General features: G+C 40.8%; 2 protein-coding genes across 4 annotated transcripts in view; one reads left to right on the plus strand and one right to left on the minus strand.

Annotated features, from left to right (window-relative positions):
* Positions 1 to 4,134, minus strand: part of TMEM169 (transmembrane protein 169) — a 40,212-nt gene extending 36,078 nt beyond the window's left edge. The window contains exon 1 of the mRNA XM_053982223.1: positions 3,612 to 4,134. The gene's annotated coding sequence lies outside the window, so the exon portion shown is untranslated. The remainder of the gene's footprint in view (positions 1 to 3,611) is intronic.
* A 207-nt stretch (positions 4,135 to 4,341) lies between these two features.
* MAP3K2 (mitogen-activated protein kinase kinase kinase 2) overlaps positions 4,342 to 13,845 on the plus strand; it is a 50,412-nt gene continuing 40,908 nt past the window's right edge. For all 3 annotated transcript variants that reach the window (XM_053982325.1, XM_053982326.1, XM_053982327.1), the window contains exon 1: positions 4,342 to 4,627. The gene's annotated coding sequence lies outside the window, so the exon portion shown is untranslated. The remainder of the gene's footprint in view (positions 4,628 to 13,845) is intronic.

Here is a 13,845-nt window from a genome sequence, read left to right on the forward strand (position 1 = left end):
TATTATTTGGGTTTATTTTTGTTTTTATTTGTATTTTGGGGGATTTACTTTGTTTTTGTTGTTTTAATCTTGCACCATGGATTACATGAAGTGTTTAATTCTCAGAACAGAGGTTTTATTTTGGTCTTGCCTCTTTGGTCCACTTTTACGTAGATTAAAATTATTTTAAAAGTTTTGCAGCACCTTGCAGAAACCCAGTATTGTGTAAGCTGGCAGCAAGAATGTTTCAGGTTTCTGCTGTAGTGCTGCAGATAATATCAACTGTAGCAACGCTCTTCCTATGCCAACAGCCCTTGATCAAAGGGCATTGAGAGGTTAAAAGAAATGGGTGTGGTAGCAAAAACATCCTTGACCTTAAGATTGGGGTATCTGGAGTTCAGAGAACAGGACTTTATTTTATTTGATTTATTGTACAAGGGAGGCAAAAGCAACTATGAGAAAAGGGCTAAGGAACCTCAGGAAGAATCAAGATTTGCTGACCAAACACTGAAATGTAAACATTTGCTGGACTGTATAATTGTAATGAGCAAAGAGAAGAATGTTGGAATGACAGTTACATTTACCATTCTGTTAGAAATCTCTTTTTGTTTGCTTTAGTATTTACCTCTGGCTAAACCTCTGCCTATTCTGCCTATCTCTTATCAGATATTCATTTGATGGATGAATAGATGCTTACCAACTGCTACAATACACCACGATCTGGTGTTATATCTGAATATGTGTCATAGAACTTTACATTTGTGACAGCAGTGTAATTCACTGAAGGGGAACTTCTGTCAATTTCTGTCAACTGCACTTGCCTTATGTTTTACATAAGATACAGATACTCTTTGTATCTGTACTCTTAAGCAGAATATTGTTCATTCAGGGTATTTATTTAGGATAAAGTGAAGTCTGATTATTCTGTGGGTTTACTTAGTGTAAAATGAAGTCTGTGTTGTAAAAATCTTCATTCTTTCAAGATTAACAGTTGTGTTTGCTAAAGGGAGAATAGTCTGTGCAGTGTCATTCTGCAGTAAGGTCCCTTGTCTGCTTTAAGATGTAAATGAACAAATATCAGGCAACCATTGCTTGTTACAAGCTTTTATGGCTGTGTTTAGTCTTCTGAACAGTCACACAGAATATCCCCTATAATCTTTAAGAAAGTGTGCTCTTTGCAAGATAGTGTCATTTCATATACTTCTAATCAGCATCTCCCAGTTTCCCCTTGCCATCTCAAATAGCAGCCTTGTGTTAAATGGCTGAGTGCTGCAGATGTTAGGGGAATTGCCTTATTAGTAAAGTCAACAGTGTCTGTATTCTGGGTTCCTGAAAATGGCTGAGTCCTAAAGGTAAATGAGTTGCTTCATAAAATTCAGTGATGGCGTTGGAGCAGACAAATCTTTCAGTACTGCTGCCCAAGATCACTTAGTGTGTATTACATTTTTGTAAGTCTTCCAGCAGTGGTTTAGGACTGTGCTCCCCAAGATATTTGCTTTTCCTTTCTTTTTGCATCAGCCTTACAGTGATGGTGCATTTGGATTGGGTGGAAGTGGTGAGATGCAGGCACTTGTTTCCTTCTCTCATGGAAGACAGATGAGCATAGCACACATGACTAGCAAAGGTTTGAAATAATACTGCTGTTTCCTCAATGCATGTGAGCTGGATTTAAGTTTATAAACAGACTGTTGGCCCTCCTGCTGGTGAGGAAAGACTGGATTATGTTATAACGTCTTGGCATCTCAAGCTTTACCCTACTGCAGTTCCCAGAAGAAGCCATTTTGACTTCTGTTATCTGCTTTGTCTCCAGCAGCTTGTTTCTCTGTCAGTTAACCCCTCCTTTGATTAAATATATATCAAATTAATCACTAACTTACCCTTTTCTGGATGTCATTCAAAACGTGGTAATACGGTGCCATCTATAGGAAGGAGTGGTGGGGAGGCAAAGAAACTTGGGAGAAAAAGGAGAGTGATGGCATGGCTCTGAAGAGGGGCTCGTTAGTTCCTTTTTAGTGTTTAGAAGCTGTAGCTCTAGTGTCAACTAATACAGGTACTTGTTAGCCTCAAGCAATACATGTAGGAGGTGAGAACCTCTCATTGCATTGAGGTATTGATTCTGGAATTCAGGGAGAGCCATTCTGCCAGATTTCAGTCAATTGCTTTAGTACACTATCCTGAGATGTGCTTACTCTATAATTTCCACCCCCACACCTCCCAACTTCTGTCACCTGTACAGGGTTTGAATTGAATGGATAAATAACTGATATACTTTATTTCAACTCCTGTCAGCTATTTTTTACTGTTTTTTTCCAAATCAGCAATTATGCTATTCCTGTAAGATTTATTTTGCTCTGGTAGCATGACACATGATCCCAGAACCATGCCCCTGGGTTTGGGCTGAGCTCAGTGTGAGCCAGTGTCATAAGTGCTGGTCCTTGGTGTTGATAGGTATTTTTTATCTCAAAGTCAATATTTAGTTGTTTATCCTGTTCCTGGTACTGAAGATGCTCTGCTTTCAGGATTATGGCATGATCACACTGATGCCTGTCAGGATGTACATCACCTCTGCAAGGCACTCTCGGGGTGCTGCTCTGTGCTGGGCAGGCTTTGTGCAGCAATACAGAGCATCACATGGGCAGAGGAATATAAGATGATCTTCCACAATCCTTGCTGGCTTCTTCTGTAGTGAAAGAACTTTGACTTCAAAACCTACCATTTGCTAAGCCTTCCTTCATCAGTTAAATCCAGTTACAAAACACTGAAGCTGACAAATGGCAATGAAATGGAACATTAAGGCAAGGGAAACACTGGATGTGTTTTCAAAGCTGTGTAAGCAGCTGTGGCTCATTGATTTTGCTTGATGGTGCAGGAGCATCAAACGTCAGCATTTTCTTGGCTGTTTCCCTATTGTTTGGCAGTAAAGGTCACCTTTTTAACTTCCTAATTAAAGACTCTTGGTCTCATGAACACCACTGACAATTTTCCCAAGTCTGAAGCAAAGTGTCTTAGCTTTGAGATCATTATGTCTCCTGCATGATGGCTCTAGGATCAGTGAGTCAGTGCCTTGTGCCTTGGATGTGCTTCATCAGATGCTCTTTAGCGCTGTCTTCAGTGCCTTTTAAAGACTATGACGGTATTTTCTTTTGTCATTCTTTGCAGCCTATTTTGGCTGAAGATCTCAAAATAATCAGGTTTTGGACTTCAATGGGCAATTACTTAGTTTTATATGTGGTTCCCACTGCAAATTGACATGTAAATCTTAAACTTCTGTTCAAGTATTATTTCACAGGTTTGTTAAGGGTGATGAAAGTAGCCCCCCAGCCCTCATTTTGGGTAGATTTTGAGGGGTTGTCCAGGATTTGCAAACCTCTTGATGTCTTACACATTAAATACCTCTTAGCACATGCCTAGAAAGCAGCAGGTGAGCAGCAGTGGAGTCAGGTGCCCCAGCACAGGTCACTGCTGTCTCTCTCTGTACAGCTCTCTGTGAACACACCAGGCCTGGCAGTGTCTCAAAGGGCACCCGCTAAACATGCACAGGTCATTTGTGCATCTCACACACAATGGTTCATGCCTGTAAGGTTACTGTTAAATCTGTACAAAACTAATTACAGTGCCATGCTATTATTTACCGTCATCGGCTACTTCAGACCGCAAGGGTAGCTGTAATAGCTGCCCTGCTACGTATCAGGGACTGCTTCCTCGCTGATTAATTGAGGGTAGCATCCTTCTTCCTTGCATGCATCGGCTTCCTGCGGGAAGCAGGTGCCTCCTGCAGAGCGGTCAGTCTGTGCCGGGAGAAATGGGCGACCTGACGCCGGCAGAGCGCCGTTCTAAAAAATTGTCCCAAAAGCGCACACAGCCCCCGTAAGAGGCAAGTCAGGGCAGCGCGTCCTGCGCTGGGCTGCGGTCGGGCCCGCCAGAGGCGGGGGATTTGCTGCCGTGAGCAATGGCAATGGTTGTACCGCGCTGCACCTTCCCATCCTGCCCTCGCACGGCGCCGATCCCGCAGCCGCGGAACGGCACTAGGCCGAGCTTCTCTTACGCTCGCCTGTCCGGGAGCGGCGAGCTGACCGACCGGCCGGTCCGGCGGCGCTGCGGCGGCGGCGGAGCCGCACGGCCCCGGTGCCCTCGGCCCGGGGGTGCCGCGGAGGGTCCCGGGCGGGACTCGAACGCCGGGCGGGTCCCGGCGCGCACGCGCCCCCGCAGCCCGCGGGCGCGCGCCGCCCCCTCGCCGTGACGCCGCCGCGCGGTGACGCCTCGCGCTCCCTCCCCATCACGGGGCCCGGGGCGCGCGGGGCGGAGCTCGCGGGCGGCAGCAGCGGCGGCCGCGGCGCTTCACGCCCGACGGAACCCCCCGGCCCGGCCCGGCGGCGGCCGCGGCGCCCCGAGACACCTGCCCGCTCCTCTCCGCCTGCCGAGTCGCAGCGCTCCTTCCGCGCCGGCCTCGGCGCCGCCTGTCACCGTCCCCGCCGTGCTCCGGCGCGGGCAGGCCCCGGGCCCTTTCCCCCCCTCCCCCGGGGGGGTGGGCTCCGCTCCGGAATCCTGGCCGCTCCCTCCGCGCCGCCCGCCCAGCCGGGGCTGCTCCCGCCGCCGCCGGGAAGCGCGGGGAGTCCCCGGCGGCCGCCCGGCCTCCGCCGTGACATAGGTCGGTGCGCGGGGAGGGGGCGGGCGGGGGCGGCTCGAGTGCGTGGGAACCCCGGGGCGGGTTTGCCCGGGCGCCTTGCGGGCCCTGGGACGGTCCCGGCGTCCCGGAGGTGCCTGGGCCGGGGGCAGCACGAACCCGGCCCGGTGCAGGTGGAGCTTCGCGGCGGTGTAGTTGTTTGCGGTGCCGGGAGACACGCTAATGTTGCTCGCTTACATTACCGCTGCAGTATCTTAAGTGTTATACGTGCCTGACGAGTATTTCGATGTTACCCTGAACCTTCCCGTGATTGCTCGCTGATGCTGTGGTTTCTCGTCTTTGAATTGCTCTGCAGTGGTAGTGCTGTGAATTGGGTATGTAGGTCAGATTCTGCGAGATGTTTTTGTCAAGGGAAAAAGTGAATGTTGGATTATTTATTCCCGTGGTGCTTTTGAAGTGCATTGCAACACCCACGAGGTTGGGAGGTTTTTTTGCCTTTTTTGTTTTCCCCTTGGTTTCTCTCGCTTCATAAATCTTCTTTTAGTTTTTGGCTGTGGCATTACTGAAGATCAAAGCGCTAAATTAGCTGAGAGCTTCTAAGCTGTATTGTATCATACAGTGTCCTCTAAGAGGGTGGTAAAAGGTAATAGAAGCCTGCCTTGAAATAAGGGGGATTTCTAGTCCGCGCAGAAAATGTCTCTCAACTACAACGTTTCTTTTCTTTAAACAATGCAGCACGTTGCAGAGCGTTGGAGGCCTTCAGAATTGTATTGCTGTGTATATGGCAGAGACATATTAGCAGAGTGAATGGCTACAGGCTTGTCTTGCACAATATCTTGGGTTCTCTTGTGTCAAAGCACTTGCGAACGAGATACCCTAGAAAGTATTCTTTCCTGGGGATATTTTTAAGGGAAGGGACATTGATGAGCTAGTATTTGTACCACACTGAAAAACCTTAGAATAATTCTTTTTTTTTCTCTATTTTTTCCTGCTTTCACCTATACCTTTCCTTACAGGGACTCTGTAAATAACTGATTTCCTCAGAAATCTCTTTAAAAATCAGAACTTGCTATAATTCCTGTTTCCTTTACACTGTGTTCTATGATGACTGCCACCAATATGTATTGAACCCAGATTTGATTCAGGTAGCAAAGCTGCGTAGAATTAATTTAATTTTTTCCCCTGAGGTTTTAGTGTATGTTGATAAAACAGAACAAGAAGATAACATTTGTCAGATTGACTCATTACTTGAGAAGAAAAATCTGTGTAGAGTTTGCCTTGATGAACTCTGTGTTGGTGTTTGAACAGGTGGTTTACCTGGCACTAATAGAAGAGCAAGGTGAAGAAAACAGAAGTTTTTGCATTGCTTGCCTTGGCTTGCTGAGATTTCTAAACTGTCAGAGGAATCTTTTTTTTCCAGGATAGCTTGGTAATCTTAGGCGTTTTATAGTAAATGTTATTAGGTAGAGAGCTGTGACGGAATTTATTCATATAGTGAAATGAGCATTATGTTATTGTTTAATATCAGTAAGCAAGCTTTTTTGTTTTGTTTTTATATTGATAAAGCTAATTTATGGTAAAAATGAATAACCTTTCAATTTTGGTCATAGATGTGTCAGGGGTTCTTTGCTATGAATGTTGGGAAAGCCAGTCAGTCCACAGGCTTGTGGAATTTAAAGCCTAGTGACTCTAAATGCAGGAGAGATTGTTTTGTTATAGTTTTCTCTGGAGGAAGTGAGCAAGTTGGTCAAGCAGAAGCTTTAGTCCACAGTTAGAGTTTTTACTTCACATTTTTTCCTGATAATTTCCTAGAAGTTACTCATATTTAGATACAAGTCAGAATTACTGGTTTTTAAAACCTTGTCATTAATAATAAGTATTTGTGAAGAACTGTGGAGAAAAAGGCTTTGAAATCTTGACAGTCTAAAGTTTTATATTTTTTTCTTTCGTATTAACTGTAGGTTTTTTACCTCAGCAAACTAAGTCAAAAGTGATGAGTAATCTGTTTTTGTGACAAGTTGTTTGGTGGCTCTCTAACTGGGCATCCTCTGAATTTAAAAGTAATGTTTTCTTTAAAAATGCAGCCTGAGAATGATAATAGATTGATTTCCTTCATTTGTTCCCCCTCTTCCACAACACACAGCCAATGCTGTTCTGATCTGTGGAGAAGTATCCATAGATCCCCATTTAGTTTGGAGTAATGAACATATTTTATAGTAATATCTTCTTAGATATTTTGTACTACTAACATTATCTTTTGTTTAGACTTCTTGGAGAAAAATAACTACATCTAATCACATTTTCATCATTCATTTAAGTCCATCTTAAATACATTTGCAGAAAATGTCGTGTTTTCATATACATGACAAGCTAATGTAAGTAAGTGTATTGCCTAGTGACTCTAGGTTTATCTAATTAGGCAAACTATTAGATTTGCTGTTGTGAACGTTTAATTTCTAAATGCAAGCTTTTAAAATTCTCAAGTAGAACTGACAGAGTATTAAACTAAAAAAGGGGAAAAAAACCCTGTGAATTCTGTTAAACACAGATTTTTCTGTGAGAAGAAAGAAAAATCTTTTTAGGAAGAAATGCTTCTTTTGCTGTTTTAATGTTTTGTATTTTGTAGTGCTAAGGTCAAAATAGATCATGCATGCTATAATTGCACACAGCTTGTAGAATAACATTGGAAACATGGGAACGTGTTCAGAATTCAGCATGTTATTTGTGATTCACTTCTCACTTCTGGATCTTGACATGACATCTTGATTTAATAATATGACAAATGAAGTTTATGGCTCTATGTAAACCCATTTTCTTAGACTAACCATGCTTATTTGCAGGGTTTTCTGGGATGTTTTAATATGTTAATCTTAAATGTAATCTTTTAGAAGCAGGAGGAAGATTGGTGATGATGAGGAAAGGAAAGATGAAGTTCTGTATTGTGATATTGCAGGGATTCCCCTGGGAAATGGGAACCACTGCTCTAGAGATACTTGACCCACAAATACACATGTGGCATAGTTTAGGGCCCATCTTGATGAGGTTATTTGAAGTTGAACTTACTTGAGCAGGACCAAAGCAGAAGTATCTGCATTTTCCTTTAAAAACTGGCAGTTGGGAATTGGTAAGGCAGGGAGTCCTGTAGAGATGTGTCTTTTTCCCATCTGTTTGTGAAGTCTTACTTATGTGTACTTCTGTATCTCAAATTATTGCATATTTTTTAAGGTATACCAGCAAACGTTAACTCAGCTTTTCTTGTGAGAGGAAAATAGTTTTCTTTAGGCTGAAGTATTTTTTCTTTGCTGTGACTTTGTTTTCAGCCATTTTTTCTTTGACTCTTTCACAATATCTTTCTCACTTGCTTCTCTTCCTATATTTGAAATCATCATTTGTCCATTTTTGTGGATTATCTTCAGCAGTAAAGGATGCTGCTTTTTGTTTTCCTGACACGATTTGTGCCAAGCACAGGAACAATCTGACAACAGCAATGCAATAAAATTCATATCCTTCTGTTGTTTGTATTGGGAAGACTGTACTTTTGAAGCTCAGATATGATAACACTGATTAATATTTCTAATTTGGATGAAGAAGGAAATGATGGATGTGTAAGAAGGGAAGGGATTTCATGAGGTCATCCCCCACCAGAGGCAGAAGGAAATATGCTGAAATCATGTGTGACAGATATTTGTTTGATCTTCTCTTAAAAAGCTCAGAAGAGGGGAATACCACACCTCTTCACTGATTTATTTATACGTATGACATATTTGTACATATGACTATTACTGTTTTTAGGAGGCTTTTCTTAACATTTAACTCTGTCTTGGTGCTAGTTAAGCCATTTAATTCTCATCCAACTCTTACTACTCATGCAGGATAATGGTTTCTGTGCTCTTTTCACCAAGTCCTCATACATGAAGACTCTTCCTCTGTCTCCTTTTATTTTAGACTTCTCTTTACTAAACTGTCCAAACAGGGTTTTTGTTGTTCAGTCTCACTGTGCACTGATTTGTCTGTATCTTTCAAAGTCCTGCATGCAGTTTTTGAGCAACAGAGTAATTAAGTTACTCTGCAAGTAGCAGAAGTAATATGATGGCCTTATTAAAATGTCATTCTAGGGTGTGTGCATGCAGGTATGGCTGGGTTTTGTTTTTATTTTGTTGTTGGGGCTTTTTTCTTTTCTTGCCAGCAGCATCAGGTTCCTGGCTCCTGCATTTGCTAACACAGGAGCTCATACTAGTGTTTATTGTGTCAGCTATCTTTCTTCATATATATGAATTGGAGTTATCTTTCCAAGGAATATAACCTTATACTGTATTGAATTCAATCTTTATTTTGGGTTAGTTTTCTTCTATTAAGCTTTTTTAGACTTAGTAGAGTATGCAGTTGCTGCTCTTCCACATCTTTTTCCCAGCACATGCAATCCCTGTGGCTTTTGGAACATAAGCCTGCTCTACAACAGGAAATTTGATTGAGGACAAGTTCTCCTAGGGTTAGATGCAGTTTCTGTTGGCACAAGTGTGTCCTTACTGGTCTGTTTTATACATGTGCTGTCTTTTGAAGTAAATTATATTGCTGAGGTAACATCTGTTAGTGTAACTGTACCTGAACGAGCCTTTTGCCATTTTGAGATGTCATATGGTCCGGTGACGTAGCAGAAGAAATTTTAATCCTATAGGCATGCTTGATTGGAAGAATTGCAGAGTCAGCTATGGAACAGATGTGTTTAGCATGTTCCCTGGTTTTACTCCATTTTATCAGACTTATGTAAATGATTTTATCCATAATTTTTGAGTCTAGATCACAGATGGGACAAATTTTACAATTCTTTCAACAGTGTGTTCTTCACAAAAATTTAAATGGAGACCAATAATGATTACTTTAGTTTCTTGCAGGAAGAAGTATTCAAGCAGTCAGTGTAGATTACATCACACCTGCCCTTAAAATTATTTAAAAATAATGTAGATAAGAGGTCTGTAAATGCTAACAGTTTAAATGCCATGTTACCAGAAGTAACTATAGTCTCATCTTTGAACAAACATTTGAAAACTGTAAAAATCTGGATCAAGCTGTTTGAATTTATAATAATAAAAAGAGAACAGAAAGCTAAAATACTGACACAAGCAGAAATTAAACTTCTAAATAAAATCTAAAAAAAATACAACATTCTATTGAAGAGCATGAGATTTGTCACCCTAAATATTTTATTAATGCAGCAACGGAAAACTGGTAAAGCTCAACTTGTATTTAATTGTTGTTTTGTCACATTGACTATGTGTGATTTTAGCAGTGCCACAATTTTTGTAACTCCAGCATAAGACTTTGTTTTAAAAATAAAAATCATTCAGAATAGCTATTCTCCATGGGAATTGTGGGGTTTTTTCCCATAATGGCTTGATGATAACTGTCTTGGTGTAAAGTTGGGCTTAGAAAAGCGTTTTTTGACTTCTTAATGACTGACTTAATGAATGCCTTGCTGTAGCAAGTTCCTTCATGGAATATCTGTTATGCTTCTGTGTTTGTGATACTGGCACTATCATGAATACTGAATGAGACTTTCAAAAGCAAATTTATATGTTATTGGTGAACTGTCTGGCAAGTTTTAGGTAAAATCTTAACCTGTGATTGAATCAAACAAAAGAAAATCCAGTATTCATCCCGCAATGATGAGCATGAATGAATGGTTATGGAAGAGTGAGAACAGTAAGAGTAAGCATTCTTAGCTTGAATATTCTTTCAATCCCTAATTCTTTTTAGTAAAGGTTAATTCTAAATCTGGAATAGTTTTTGGGTAGGTAGTAATGTTTGGATTTTTTTCTTAGACTTTTTTTGCATGCAGCTAAATAAATGTCTGGCATCCAAATATCCTTTTATAAGAAATTCAATAGGTATGCGAGTGGTTCTAGTAAAAGCTACTCTTTTTTTAACTTTTTAAAAATTTTTACTGAATTCCTTTGGTGTCATCTTTCTTTTGGAGGAGAGTGGACATTCTCTGTGTGGTATAACAATACATCTCTCTGTTCCTTGTACAATTTTGTAGCCCTTTTTCACTTTCTCTCCACACCCAAATGTTATTGAAACCAGAATCCTAATTTGCCTATTTCTTTTCCCCTGTAGAACCCATTCTATGCCTTTGATTGTACCTTTTCCTACATCCTTTACCCTTTTTCTACATCCTCTTCTGGAGCTGAAGGTCCCAGGATTGCTAATGGAGTTCAAGATGTGAAGATAGTGATCTGTTTTACACTTTTTGTTCACAATTCCTAACACTGGCTTTATTTCTGAGTGCTGTCAGTATTCAGTGCAAAGCCCATTGGTTTCTCATGTACAAAGTTGGAACTGTTGCTTTCCTTCCTCCCTTCCACTCAACTTGTACTTCCATTCATCAGTCCTGCTAATTAATTACCTGCTTTATTGCTCAGTCCTCTCTCTGATAAAGATGACCACCTCTACTGTCATCAGTCCTCTCCTTGCTCTCCCAAATAATAGGAGTTTCAGAAAGCTCCTGTTTCTTGGGTAATCTAGAATATATTGAACAACACACACAGTTGTGGAGGCCCTCTGGTATCGTTCTTTTTGAAAACAGCTATGTCTGTCCTATGTCTTCTATATTTTAACCAATTTATTCATGCAAGGGTAGATCTTTCTTATGCTGTGACTGCAGGAAGGCCTTTGGCAAGACTTCTCCAGCACCATAAATCCAAATAGACCATGATACTGAGTGAGGTCAGTTCTTTATACATGTACACAGAATGCACCAAGATTTGAAAGTGAGGATCTCTTTTTGGACCTGCTCTTCCCTGCTCTATCACAATTATGCATATGTCCATTATTTGTAGTTTGTTGTATGTCACACTTAATATTGTGCAATTTCCTGAAATCCCTGCATTATGCATGTCATCTTTTTTAAAAGATTCAGATCTGTGCAGTGGCCAAGAGGGTTGATTCCAGCACGAGTTCTTACTCTTTTCTTGTATTGGCATGGATACTGTAGAATGTGAAACTGATGGGCTGATTATTAATTAAAATGTAAAATCTTTTCAGCTGGATCATCTCTTGGCTCCAGATCTCCTCCTTGTCATTAAGGTTCAGCTGGGCAGCAACAGTTAGTGTAGACAAGCAGGACTACTCTCTTGACACAAATGCAACCTTAGCAGTGGAACAGTTTGCTTAAAGTTGGTAGAAGTGGGCACAGACAGCAATCCTTTCTCTGGAGCTGTAGTTAGTTTTCCTTATTAGCTGTATATATGAGGGTTCTTTCATTTTTATCACTTGAGGGACAAGTATAATAATGAAGCATCATAGATGTCCTCATAATTTGGTACCCACTGCTAAGAGCCGTGCTAGTGCAGGTGTGAGAAGGAAACCTTATGACAGTACGTTGTTTCTGTGTCTTTGCATTTAATTCTGGAGTGTTTTGACAAACCTAGGATTCTACTTTTACATTTTGGTTGAAATGTTATTATGAGGGTTTGGGTTGAATTATGATTTTTTTTTTTTTTTATTCACAGGGAGCTAAAGATTATTACCAAAGTAGAAAGTGATGAGTTTGTGCACTTGATAGCTTAGCAATGTCTTAGTGTTTTAGCCTCTGTGATTCATCCAGTTTAAAACACAGTGCCTACTGCATATGGCTAAAAACTTACAAATTTGTCCATTTAGACCTGCGCACTGAGACCTGCTTGCTACAAAAATGCTGCACAATCATATAAAAGGATATTTGGATTTTGCATACTGTGTGTTACCTGTGCATGTACACACAGTTTTCTCAGTTTCCATCAGTGTATATTAATTAAACACTTACCTGTCTTCTTGGTGGTATTGTTGAGCAATCTGTACAGTTCCAAGTGTGAGAGGTCTGAGTCTGTCCATACCTGGGGTGCCCTGGTTCAATTCATTGCTACTTGTTGTTGCATGTTTTATTCTTGAATTGGAGATGGATTCAGGGGTGTTTTTTCTATTCTGTGCTGGAAATGTGTATGGCTCATGAATGTCTTATCTACTTAAATATTCCATGTTAGCATATTATGAGGTCGGTTTTTTTTGCATTTTATGTTTGTTTTGAGGACAGAAAAAAATGAACTGTCTGAATGTACAAAGCTAATTTGAATTACGATGAGAAGAGCACGTGGGGTACATAATGAGAAAGAATTGAGTATGAGCCAGGAAATGCATTTTAGGCAGAAGCTTCAGGTGCTGGTGTTTTATTGGAGTGGGAAAGCATTACAGCAAGGCAGCAGAAGATGAGAAAAATCATACTTTTATTACTGTACTCTGGATTTCCTCAATGTATCACTGCCTTGAGTAGTGTGCAGGATCAACTGTGCTTTGAGGAATGAGTAAGATAGTATATAACAGAGGCTGTTCACTGGGGACAATTTCTCCTTTATGTCTTGAAAAATTTGGAAGATGGAGAGTAAATGAGACTGAGCTGTCTTCATGGTGGAGACACAGAAATGTCCTTGGAGACTTACTGGCGTCACAGCAAAGTGCCAGGTGGATCATATTAATCAAAAAGGCTTGTATGTATCCTTGTGTTAATCTTTTTTGGTACTTGATTTGAAATGGTGATGTGATTTGCAGCCGTGATTTAAACTCTCGACTGCTGCAAATTCTAAATAGTTTTTGCTCTGAATGGAAGATTCTGTCAAATGTGACTGTTAGACTGAAGAAAAACAAAGCTTTGCAATTTCAGTACCTGAAGGTAGATATTAAGACTAGGTATAGAAATTGAGAGTGGGTTTATTTGTCTGGCTTATTTCCCAAAATGCTTGTATTTCAACCCATCACAGTCACAGAACTGGAAGGTTAAGTGAAAAGAATAGAACTAGTTACTGAAGTTGAAGGAGATGCTTTCTTCTGTATGTCCTCAAAAGCTATATCTGACTGATGATTTGTGTGTAATCACTCTTGTACATTAATTGAAATGCTGCAGTTGTTTGCAGCACTTAGTAACTGCTGGAAGACTGCATTTTTTTCTAATGTACTTTATTTTTGGTCATGGAATATTATTGATACAAGTGTTTTGTGATAGGCTTATTCTTCTAGTGAGTGGTTACTCTTAAAATCCATTTATTTGTTGCTGATTGTAGCATGGTCTTCCATTCTTAGAATAGTGAAGGTTGCAGGAATCATCAGTACTCGTAGTGCTGGTAGGATTAAGTTTGTACTCTGTACAGTTAGTTCTTTGGCTGAACTGGTGATCTTGAATGCTGTCACAAGGATGAGAGCTAAACTGTATTCTT

The sequence above is a fragment of the Vidua macroura genome, chromosome 7, assembly GCF_024509145.1.
Source record: "Vidua macroura isolate BioBank_ID:100142 chromosome 7, ASM2450914v1, whole genome shotgun sequence".
Classification (NCBI taxonomy): Eukaryota; Metazoa; Chordata; class Aves; order Passeriformes; family Viduidae; genus Vidua; species Vidua macroura.